The following is a 12,402-nucleotide window of genomic DNA, read 5'->3' on the forward strand; positions in this document are numbered from 1 at the left end:
TCATAGATCGGACTTGTCTGGAAACCTCATCAGCAGAAAAAGGTGGAAAAGCAGAGAAGGAGGGCGGAGGGGAGGCTGCAAGAGAGCAAGAGGAAGGGCCGGGAAGAGAGGGAGGGAGGAGAGAGGAGGAGAGCGAGGACAGGATGTCCTGAGTTTTTGAGATGAAGTGCGAGGCCAGTGCGGTGCAGAGGGCCTGGGAGGGGACAGGAGAGGTAGAGACTGCAGCAGGGTTGGCCAGCTCCTTGCAGATTTTAAAGAGTTCGGCCGAGTTGTTAGATGCCTCAGAGATGCGGGCTTGGATAAGGGCTCTCTTCTTGGTGAGAACGGAGAGCCGGTATTGCCTTTGGAGCAGGCGGCAGGCCAGTTTGTCAGAGGATGAGCATGAAGCACGCCATTTCCTCTCTGCCACCCTGCACTTGCGTTTTAGGGTGACGAGATCCGAGTCATACCAGGAGTTACATTTGGCTTTGGGCTTCAGGCGGATTCTCATGACGGGGGCAAGGATATCGAGAGTATCAGATATAGAGGAATAGAGGATGGAGAGGGCTGTGTCAGGGTGGGAGTCAGCCGAGGGGGGAGGAGGGGGCGAGAAGGTAGCAGCGAAAGCCTCAACTGACACGCGCTTCATGGGTCGGATGACCGAGAAGGTGGGTGGCAATGACGAGGGTGGCTTTGCCTGTGGGGTAGGGAGGGAGAGGTGGGAGGATAGGAGAAAGTGATCACTCCAGGAGAGAGGAGTGGAGAGAGGGAGGGAGAGGGGAAGGTCAGAAGAGATCAGAGCATCCAGAGTGTGCCCTGCAGAGTGAGTAGGCCCAGAGGGGAGGATAGAGAGTGAGAGAGAGTTGCAGAGTTCGCGAAAGAGACCAGTGGGGGGACAGGAGGCATCGAGGTGGATGTTGAAGTCACCGAGAAAGAGGAGTTGGGTGGTTGAGGACAGGAGTGAGGAGGAGAGGTCAGCCTAGGTTCCAAAACATAAGTTCATGTACACCTTCAAAACCTAAGGCAGAATGTAAAGAAGGACCAACCATTAGGGTTGTAGTCAATAATTAATACTTTAGTTCATAACTGGTAAATTGCTGATAACCCACCTTGTGAATCTTGCTGGTGGGATCGATAATTCCAGACTTTATTGCAGACCCTGCTGCAAATGATGTCACTGCATCCGTACCCAATAGGGGGCTGTGATCTCACTCCCAGGTTTGGTCCATTCAGAAGTAGATGATTCTAAAGTAAAGGCGGAAATTAACCTAATTTAATTTAAATTAATTTAATTTAATTAACTGACTCCAGGACGATACAGTGGGCCCTGGTATTTAACTGCATTAAATTTAATTTTTGCATATGAATATATGACCCATCCTACATCTAACTACACTTTGTAATACTGTCAAAAAGTGATAGATTTGTATGTGCAATGTGTGGTAGTTAGCCTCATCTCCTTCACTAAAATAGGAGAGGTATCCAGTTAATGAACAACAAGATAAATGGACATACATTGTCATCAGTCCCTCAGTATGTACGTAGGTTAATATGCCCCTGCCGCTCTAGCTATTTTGTTGGATTTCCACCCGTGATTTCCAAGAATTGTAGTTCTCATAAGGAGAATCATTCCTTACCTACTTGTCAGAGTCAGATTGGCCTTGCGAAGCTCCTAGCGTCGGGCGTGGGAGTGAATATCCCTCCTCCGGACGAGAAGCTTTTTGTAATAAGGTTATACCTTATTGTGCATTGGCGAGATGAGCAGTGCGGACGTGTGGAGCCGGCCACTGCTCCCCTGCGCTTGCGTGTTGCTACTGATGCGGGCGCTGATACCACGCGTCTGTGTACTCAGGATGTTCAGTTCCATAGTAGATTGAGTTACGCATGCACGAAGGAGAACACCTAAGTGTACACCTTGCGCGCATGCGCAATAAAGAATAACCTGGTTCAAGTCCGTTCCTCATCTAAAGGAGGACATGGCGCTGTATAATATGGACACAGTATCCATAAATCAAGAGGAATCAGTTTATACTACAATCATAAGGAAGTTACCTGTCTGTAGGTAACAATACAAGTTCCTTAAATTTCGAATCCACACGGGATCACATTGGTGCATATTTGAGGTATGCATTTGTACATGTATGTGTGTTGTCTGTGAAAGTGTTTATGTGGGTGGTGTACATTGGTATGTGGCTGGGTGTGCATGGGTAGGCGAGTGCACATGGTTGTGTGTGGATGTGTGATGGAATATGGTGGGTATGTTTGGTTGTATGGTAGCAATTCCTGGCATGCTGCGGTATTAAATGGGCATACAATGGCATTACCCAACAACCCTTGCATATGATGGTGGTACTAGCGTCAAATTAAGGCATCACCTTCCATGTGAAGTCAATGCCTCTAGTATGGATAATGAGAGTAATATATGAGCCTTTGCCAATATACAATCTCACTTAAAAACTGCCTTTAATCTCGAAAGAATATGCAAGTGCCATCATCAATGCTAAAGCCTTCAATACCAGGATAGCAAATGCCAAATCGGGGGCTAAAGACATTTTCACCATTTCCTGAGAGTTGGAAAATCCTTCCACCCTTCTCCCTACTCTCATGAAGGAAGAAAATTGGTGTAATAACCTCCAGTCTGCTATGCTCGACAAACTTAATTCGCTGCAAGCTAAAATCCAAGTTCACCAACAGGCTCTTAGTCACCAAATAGCTAACTTACATAGTAGTACATTCGGCTGTAACGGAAGCTGTTGAATCCTCTCCTTTTGATTTTAAGGACATGAGTGACCTTGAAGTTATTGCTCTTCCTAAAACCATTAAACCATCCTATTGTAAAGGGATTCCTGTCCGGCTCAGCTCATTAAATACTGTGCCCCTACCCTTGTCCCCTTTCCTTCCAGCCTTCATTAATGCTTCCTTCCAGTCTGGCCATGTCCCAAATTGTATGAAGGAAGCCTGGGTATGGCCTCTCCTTAAAAAACCTACGTTGGACCCAACGGCCCCAGAAAACTATAGACCCATCACTAATGTCCGTTTCGTATTAAAAAATCTTGGACAAAGCAGCCTACTGTAGGTCTAAGAATTTCTTGAAGCTAACCATCTTCTTGTCCTCTGGCAGTCGGGTATCCGTCCAAGCCACGGTACCAAAACTGCACTGTTAGACCTGAAAAATCAAATGGACGACATTAGAGATGTGGGCAAACCTGTGCTCCTTTTGCTCCTCAATTTATCTGCAGCGTTTGACCTACTGGATCACAAGACTCTTTGCCACCATCTCTCTGTTGCAGTGAACGTCTCCCCGAAGGCATGTGTTTGGATCACCTTGTTTCTTCATGAAAGTGTTATGAAAGTCTTTTCTGACGCAGCCTGTGCCCATCCATGCCACATCAATTGTGGAGTCCCCCAGGGTTTGTGCATTTCGCTGACCCTTTATAACCTTTTTACAAGGCCACTGTTTAACCTCCTGGATGAAATGGGCATCTCACACACCAATTATGCTGATGACACTCTGGTGCTGATCCCCCTTACTGGGGATTATAAGTCTGACTTGAACACCCTTAACTCCATTTATCCAACTATTCAGACTTGGATGGCAGAAAACTGGCTTTGCCTCAAAGGGGGAAAAAACAGAAGTTCTGCTAATTGGATCCCCAGCCACCCTCGGTAAATTGGACAAACAATATGACTCCTTCATGATTGATAAGATACTGAGCACGGTATCGCAAGTAGTCAAGACATTGGATGTATACGAATTGTTTGAACTACAATTGTTCGAATTACAATTGACCTTTGCACAAATTACTGAATTGTGAAGGTCAATTGTTACATATATGCGGGGGGAAACCCCCCGCAACCCCCCATTATATATATAAATATATATATATATATATATATATATATTACCAAACCTATATATATATATATATATATATATATATATATATATATATATATATACATGTGCGGTCAATTGTGCAATTCGGACCCTCGACTTTCGGTCAATTCGGTAATTCGAACAATTGTGTTCGAACAATTTGGGTAATACCAAGACATTAGGGGTCTATTTGGACTCTATTCTTACTATGAATAGACAAGTCAATGCCATTGCCTACACCTCAGCGTACCATTCCAAATTGCTTAAAGCAGCCAGACCTTTTCTATCCGAACAGAATTGCCTTACCATTGCAAGAGCAATAATAGGGTCCAGATTGGATTATTGTAACGCTCTCTTTGTAGGCTAAGGCTAAGGCCAGGAAACAGGTCCACTGCTCCCTGTCAAAGAGCGGATTGTCTTTAAAACCCTTGCTCTCACGCATAAATGTGTCCATAACTTGGCAGCTCCCTACTTCGCACTTAAAATAGCCAAGTCAACCTCAGATAGACCAAGCAGAGAGGTCTATACTAACAGAATTGCTATTCCCAAGACCCGAAGAGTTCGGGCAGGCGGGACCAAGCTTCCCTACCATGGCAGCGACCCATTGGAACTCTCTACCCCCGTTTATTAGGAGGATTGAGTCTCATCTAGCCTTCCGCAAAGTGATAGAAACTATGCTGTTTACCTGACTTAGTATTTTCTGTTGAGTCGGTACGCCAGTTTTATCCACTATGAATACTTCATGTATTGTATTCCATGCTAAAAGATGTAAACATGTATGTATGTATATTATGCTTCTGAAATACCTTATCTGTAACTAAGAAAATCTTACTGTTCGGCTTCCCATTCAATGTAACCTAGAACCAAGCCTTCCTATAATCTTATACAACAGCGCCTCGATGCCTGTGGGCTGTAGTGCACTTTACAAATCCAAATAAATAAATAACATGTTCATAAGGTGTGGTTGAAGTGGCAGGGTAAACCTGTGAAAAAAGCAGTGTGTCATCTGCATAACACTGGACATTGGAGGAAAAGGAAGAGATTAGGTGTGCAAGCTGAACAAGGTAGATGTTAAAGAGCCAGGGGGAGCGGATAGAACTCTGGGGGACACCTCAGATGGAGAAGGAAGTAGGAGAGCAGAAGACGCCCATGATGATTTGGGATGAGCAGTTCCAGATTGCTGAATCCCTGCACCCAATAACAGTGTTTAAAGGCCAACACGTACTAGGATAAATAATCCACATACAGGGAATTGACTCCCATGTGTTGAGCAACACCACTCAGCAAACACGCAAACAGACACCACACACAACACCAACATACTTGAACACGGTCAATGCTAACTCCCTTCCTATACTGCACAGCCGATGTGAGTTTTCTTCATATTTGGGAACACTGATCCGTTTCTGTGCCAGATGTTAATCCGAGTTTAGTTTCTAGAAATGCATCGTCGAGCATAGGGTTACGTAGCATTTCAGCAACTTCATATGACTCTGTCAAATGTCAGTGTATGTATATTTTTCTGACGAAAGATACTGCCCTGAGAGGTTTTCACAGCCTGACACTGCCCACTCGCTGCCTCCGTAAGGCCGTGAGGATCATTGCTAATGCCAAACAGCATAACTGCGAATAGGTTTTTTCCTATTTGTTTAATATATATATATATATATATATTTTTTAGTAGTATTAATGTTTTGTGAAAGGGTTATTATCTTGTAAACCATAACACCATTTTTTTTTAAAAAGATACTCAGATATATAATATACGTGTCCACCGGAGTGCTTAATTTTGGAGAAATGGAGAGTGAGAGAGCAGCAAAGAGAGTTTTTTAAAAAATTGTTTATGTCATCTAAACCACACATTTCAAAGTGTGAATGTACTCTCATGATCCAAGTGGTGCTTGGTCATCCTCCTTTTAACCATGTTTTGGGCATTTATAGCATGGCTATTGTATAAATGATGGTTATTCACAACACGCAGTGCCCTGTTGAACATAAAACCTGCAAAACACGAAGGCAGAAATGCTGGCGTCTTTCTGTGCTGGGATTTTGTCAATAGTTGAAAGACACGAGGAAGGGCATAGCTCTTTGTCTCTGCTGTGCAAATGTAGGCGATTGTCAGAGCGGTCAGGAAAGTTCACTGCGACTTGACTGCCTCTTTGCACGGGATGTGTTTGCTTTGCAATCTCAGGTATGCTTGCTGTACTCGTGCTCTTATCGGTATGTCTGCTTGCAGCTGAGAGCTCAGCAAACATGTTTTATCAGGAATGTCTGGTGTCGTATGTACAAACATTTAGCTAATGAACTCCTCTTCTCTTTGCTCCAGTCAAGCAAGGCTAAGTAACCTGTAATTTAGGAAGACGCCATGACCCCATTAGACGAACTGTTGAACAATAGGGCTAGGACTATGAAACAATAGAAATGGCAGCTTGCAACTGCCGGCGACGCCTTTTCCCGCTGTCTGCTGGAATATTTTTGAAAATGCACAATAAGAGACGGGTATGTGTATGGGACGCCCTAATAAATTAAACGTTTTGTTTTTAGTAGCTTGCCCGTGTTCAAGAAATTGTACATTACAACGAACAGTGTGTACATTGTTGGACCTCTCTCCACCCAGTTATTTTTTTTTTACAATGCTCTCATTTCCACCGAGTAAGGTGGGTCTAGGAACAGTGTTGCCATAGGATACTTCTGGTATGTTACATTGTGTTAGTGGGATTTACACCCGCACCGCTGACATTTGCATGGCTTCCAAGTGCTCTGGTGGATCTGAAAACAAGAGAGGGGCTGGTTTGCTAGTGGGAGGAGGCGTACAGACAAGTGCGTTTGATTACTGTTGGTACTTGTTGATTCTAGGTGGTATGGGTTGGTGGGCATGCAAGGCGATTGTGCCCAGATGGAGCTTGCATGCTCATGGTGTGTGGGTGCATTGGTTGTGTAGAGGTTGTGTGGTTTATTGTAGGGTGTGTGGAGTTCTGTTGTTTGGTGTCAGAGTGTGTGGGATGTTATAGGTGTCATGTGTGCGTGGCATAGTTACTTTGTGTGTGGTATGTTTGCAGGAGTATTGAGGGTTTTGATAGGGGTTAGTGAGGGCAGGAGAGTACAATCGTCATGGCATCAGGTTAAGTCGCAGTCGTACAGGTATCTTGCAGGGTAAGTGAAACCTAGTGTGCCGTGGTCCACTATGTTAGGTCTTTCTTTGACAATAGACTATGGGCCTCATTACGACTCAGGCGGTAAGGGTCGGCGCTGTTTACGCCGCCGTAAAACCCTTACCGCCTGAGTCGTAATGAGGCCCATAGTCTATTGTCAAAGAAAGACCTAACATAGTGGACCACGGCACACTAGGTTTCACTTACCCTGCAAGATACCTGTACGACTGCGACTTAACCTGATGCCATGACGATTGTACTCTCCTGCCCTCACTAACCCCTATCAAAACCCTCAATACTCCTGCAAACATACCACACACAAAGTAACTATGCCACGCACACATGACACCTATAACATCCCACACACTCTGACACCAAACAACAGAACTCCACACACCCTACAATAAACCACACAACCTCTACACAACCAATGCACCCACACACCATGAGCATGCAAGCTCCATCTGGGCACAATCGCCTTGCATGCCCACCAAGGGACCTCGTACTCAGGCGGTAAGGGTCGGCGCTGTTTACGCCGCCGTAAAACCCTTACCGCCTGAGTACGAGGTCCCTTAGCGCCATGGCGGATTTAACACCTGCTTTTAGCAGGTGTTATAATCCATGGCGCTAAGGGACCATGGAGTTAATTACGCCACCGTAATTTACGGTGGCGTAATTAACGCCTTCCCCACTCCCATTATGCCCTATGGGGCAAAAATGGGATTGGGGAAGGGTAAATGGGGATTGGGGACTTACCGCCCCGCCAACCTCGGAATGGGGCGGTAAGTCCGCCAACCACCATGGCGTAAACGTAGTTTACCCCATGGTGGTAAAGTCAAGGCCCAGGCGGTAACTTACCGCCTGGGTCGTAATGAGGCCCTATAACTTGCGAGTTAGCTCAGTATTTTCTGGAATAGCACGATATTGTAAGCATGGGCATTTAAAATCTTAAAATGACAAAATCATTGAATAATTATTGTCAAGATTTGACACAGCTAACAAAAAGGGTATGATAGCTCGAAACAATACTCGACCTTTGATCATGTAATTGTAATTGGTTCTTTATAACACACTTAATACCCAGAGGTTTCTAAGCCTGGGCCAGGGATCGAACCTGTGTTGCTCCGCATTGTCTTGCTTCCAAGACGAGCATGTTGCCCCTGACTACCGTCCCGAGATGTTGCGATTGCTGGTGAGTAGTCATACAATGTAGGCTTTATTGTGCATCATCTAAAATCTTCACACTAAGATTGTTTTGTCTTCAGTTTTGTTGGAAGAGAATGTCTATGCAGTTTATTAGTTGAGTTTCTTCTCAACACATCGTATTCTAGATCCGGGCACATAATCAAACATGTCCAAAATGTCTAATAAATAACATTGTCACAAAATGTGTGTTTTGGTTTTACAAGTCTCTAGGCCGGAGTTGAAGAACAATTCAAGTGCACGACAATTTGGATGTTGATGGCATGCATTAAAGTATGGCAGGGCAGCTGGACAAAGCAGGAGGGCCTTGAAAGAATTGTGTTGCATGTGCAGGCATGGTAGTGTGGGGGAGCTGTGCAGGCAGATGATGCCTTTGACAGTTTGTGGGTGGGCACAGGGACTAATTGGGTGTTTGTATGTATGTGGGGTTATTCGATTGCTTGACTAGTGGACGGATGTGGGGTATGCATAGGTAGTGAGAGTCTTATACATAAGCAATCCGCGGCTGCTGTCAGCGGTATCCAGGGCTTAAAATTAATGAATACAGGCAATGTAATGTCCATGGACTCATTGTGCATCTGTTGCTGGCTAGCACTGATACATGACTAGAGAATTTAGTTATTGATCTATAGTGAGAAAATAAATGTTTGAATGTGCCAAAATTTCAATTTTCTTCTCAATTGAAATTGCGACGTTTCTTATACTGTGCATTTAAAACTATTGCTATACATCTGCTAATGTAAACATGCCAACATTAATATTGCTGTACATGAGTGCAGGGAAGAGTAGTGTATATAACAGCTACTCAGCCCACATTACTAATACACACTACTAATAAACCAGCAGTGATCTCAATCATAAAGGTTAAACAGACACAGCCTAGCAAGTTTAACTCGTTTGTCTCTTTTGGTAACGTGTGCCAAAGACAAGTTGTACTCTTCAGGAGGGGAGTGAGCTGAAACAGATACAACACAAACAACAATAGTATGTAGATCATCGTGCCAAGCTTTTCTGCACTGAAGCTGGAGCCTGCGGAAGTGAAGACTGGTCTTCGGTGTTCAGCAAGCATGGCTGGCTCAACAGCATAGGGGCTGCTCAGATGTGCTGGGAGAGATAATGGTCACGTCTGTGGTTCTGTGGTTGCTGGGGGACCCAGTCGAGGGTCTCAGGGGCAAGGCAGGTCTTTTTCTGCACTTCCCCGCCAGGGATGGTGAAGCGTAGACTTACAGGATACTTCCAGCTCTCATAAGCAGGCTCTTGGGTTTCAGTGTGTCAGTTGTAGGGTCTTGTCTACAGCAATGTCACCACAAATGTGCCCTTGAGGTGGATAGGGGAAGAGCTTTCCTCTTCCTTGGAGTCTTCTGCCTACACGTCTATTCCCAATAGAGTTCCAGGTGCCTTATAGTCCAAAGAGGAATAATCTAAGGGCAGGGATCACCCCCATTAACGAGGCAAAAGGCTACAGCACACTGGTCCAAAGCAAGCCTGTTGTCAGCGGTCTGTTCCAGGCTGCTCTGACATGTGTCCTTTGTTTTCTGATGTCACACCCGGAATGACTTGTCTGCAGGAAGTAGGGAGGAAAAAGGAAGTTTTTGGAGACCTAGCAAAATCGAACATCATGCAATCCTTCTCTTTGGCTAGCCCTTCCCCATGAGCTTCTCTAACTCACCCCCTTCCCCTGCCTGCCTACTTCAAAGGTTTTCGAGTGATTAGCAGCCTTATGTGCAAAGGAATTGTCATGCTCAGACTGACCTTGACACTGATTGTTATGAGTTCACCCAGGGAGGTTTCTTGTAACCTACAGGAAGGTGTCAGTCTTTCTCAGGGGAGTAAAAGGGGCAGCTTCCTGGGCATGGTCCAACATGGTTGTTGTGGCCACACCAAGGCCAGACAGCTAATAGACCCCAAGGCCTGTCATGAGTGAACGCTTTAACAAGCTGACAGTAAAATCACATCCAAATGCTGTGGCTCCATAATATGCAATCTCAGTAGACATCATGCCATAACTGAACATGTCTAATATTTACAGATTACTGTGCAACCAAGTGGCTGGAATACACAATTTTATTTTGAACCAGAGGTGCAAATGATTAAAAGCCACCGCTCTCACAACTTTATATTCCAGAATCTGTCAGAAATGCACATTTGACCCTTTTCCCTGGTCTGTTGTCACTGCAGGGCAGTTGCTTGAAATGTCAGCACACGGTCACAGCAATGGCACAGGAGTAAACTATAATTTTGGCCTGGAACATTATGAAAAGGAAACAGAATTACATGCATCATTTCATTAGAAAAATAAAAAATGCTGAGACTTGCATACCTTTGCAAATGGCATTCGATCACAGCAACTTCCAAAAATAAATACTTGCTTTCATTTTTACGGAAGTGTTATTTTCATTTCTTTTCAGTCGGAGCCCCTCTATCACCGTGTCCCTTTCCTCCAATGATGCTCTAACACATAGCATGGCCAAGGAACAGAATTCAACAAAATAAAATCACCATCTAAAAGCCAACAAGAACACTTACATCGAGAAATGACATTCACCTAGAACCTAAACCATACAGGAGGAAAGAACGTGAGGATTCAGCATTCTCTTGCATAGTAGTAAAACTTTGGAACTCACTCCCCAGAGCAATACGAACTATGGAGGACTATCTAAAATTCAGAAACCTTCTAAAAATCTGACTGTTCAGCTCCAAAAGGGATGAAAGCCACTGAACAACATCTGTGCACCATGAAATGAACACACAACAGAAAGAGATTGGGAAATGTGCCAGAACCGAGGGTAGGGCAGGCGAAAGGCATCTGACTTGGAAGGGTGGTTGGAGACCTGAAGTGTATCTCATCCCAATAAAGGACCAACAATGGAAACAAGGAGGGTAGTTGTCTCCCACTTAATTGGACAACTCAGGGCAAATAACCTGTCACACATAAAGGAATGTGGCTGGACGCAGAAAACATGCAACCCACAGTAGGACCGCGGGGCACAGGGAAAACCACACGCCTGGAGGAACCTGTGAGGGTGGCATTTGCTGCACTCTAGAATGTATGACAGGCGAAGGGATATGGGCCCCATTTAGTCAGAACAGCATGGGTAGGAAAGGTACTGCCACTAACTAACCGTAGTAAAAACTCACCCTTCTGCATACACCTTCTCAAACTCTGAACTAAACACAACTATACCTCTACAGCACAGCAAACTGCATGCACTTCACAACACCACAACAATGAAACAAACCACACATAGTCTCACCCAACACGACATTGTGGCTACCAACCGAAAAACACACCTAAGCTCAGTGGCCAGTTTCTCTGAACTGGAGCTGCCAACAGCACATCACAGCTCGCTTGCTCTTTTTCCCGCTTAATCCAACTAACTTACCCACCTCCCTCCTTGCCTCACAGATCCGCCTGAGTGCCAAGAGACCACGCAGGTCACAACCGTGCATGGTATAAGAACCTTTAACATAACATAACATTATTTTTCAATATGTTAAAGTGGGCACCGTGTTAACCTCAGCCTCAACTGTACCCTTTTCCCTTACTCTCTCTTATGCCAAGTGTCCTTCATTTCCTTTCTTATTTTTTTCTAACATTTTAGGAAGAGACACTTCCGTGGCCAAAAGGTTCACAATTGCCATCCCTTTGCCATTAATAGTAGTTTATAATTAAAATGATAGTGAATTTTTAAACAGTGTATTTTATATTTCAAACTAAATTCCAAAGTTATAGATGTAAAATTTTAAGTTTTGCAAATCAAACTAGGTATGGACATTTTATATAATTTTCAGTGTTTTGACTCAGTCTGTTCTTTTTTGCTAGTTTCTAGTGCAGGAGTGAGAAATTGTCTGGATTTCAAGAAAACATACTTGGTACATAATTAAACAGTAGTGTTATGTACTGAGAACCACATCAGGTGGTAGCTGCGATCCAAGTTAAGAGGCTCGCTCACAGAGACGACTTTAAGTGTGTGGACTGTGGGGCTTTACAACATGGCATTCCGGGTGAACACGCAACCTCTTGTTGTTTAACAGCCTCCCAAAAAAATGTAGAATGAGGCCCCACAAGAAGCTCCTCTTCCATTTCCTTGGCGTGTTAGGATGACATAATGGGGCAGGTTCTGAATTGGCCAGGAAAAGAGCAACAGTAGTGGTGTGCTGGAGTAAAGTAGGGGCCAAGGGCGATCAAGT

This window comes from Ambystoma mexicanum, chromosome 2q (assembly GCF_040938575.1).
Source record: "Ambystoma mexicanum isolate Mex_15411 chromosome 2q, UKY_AmexF1_1, whole genome shotgun sequence".
Taxonomy (NCBI): Eukaryota; Metazoa; Chordata; class Amphibia; order Caudata; family Ambystomatidae; genus Ambystoma; species Ambystoma mexicanum.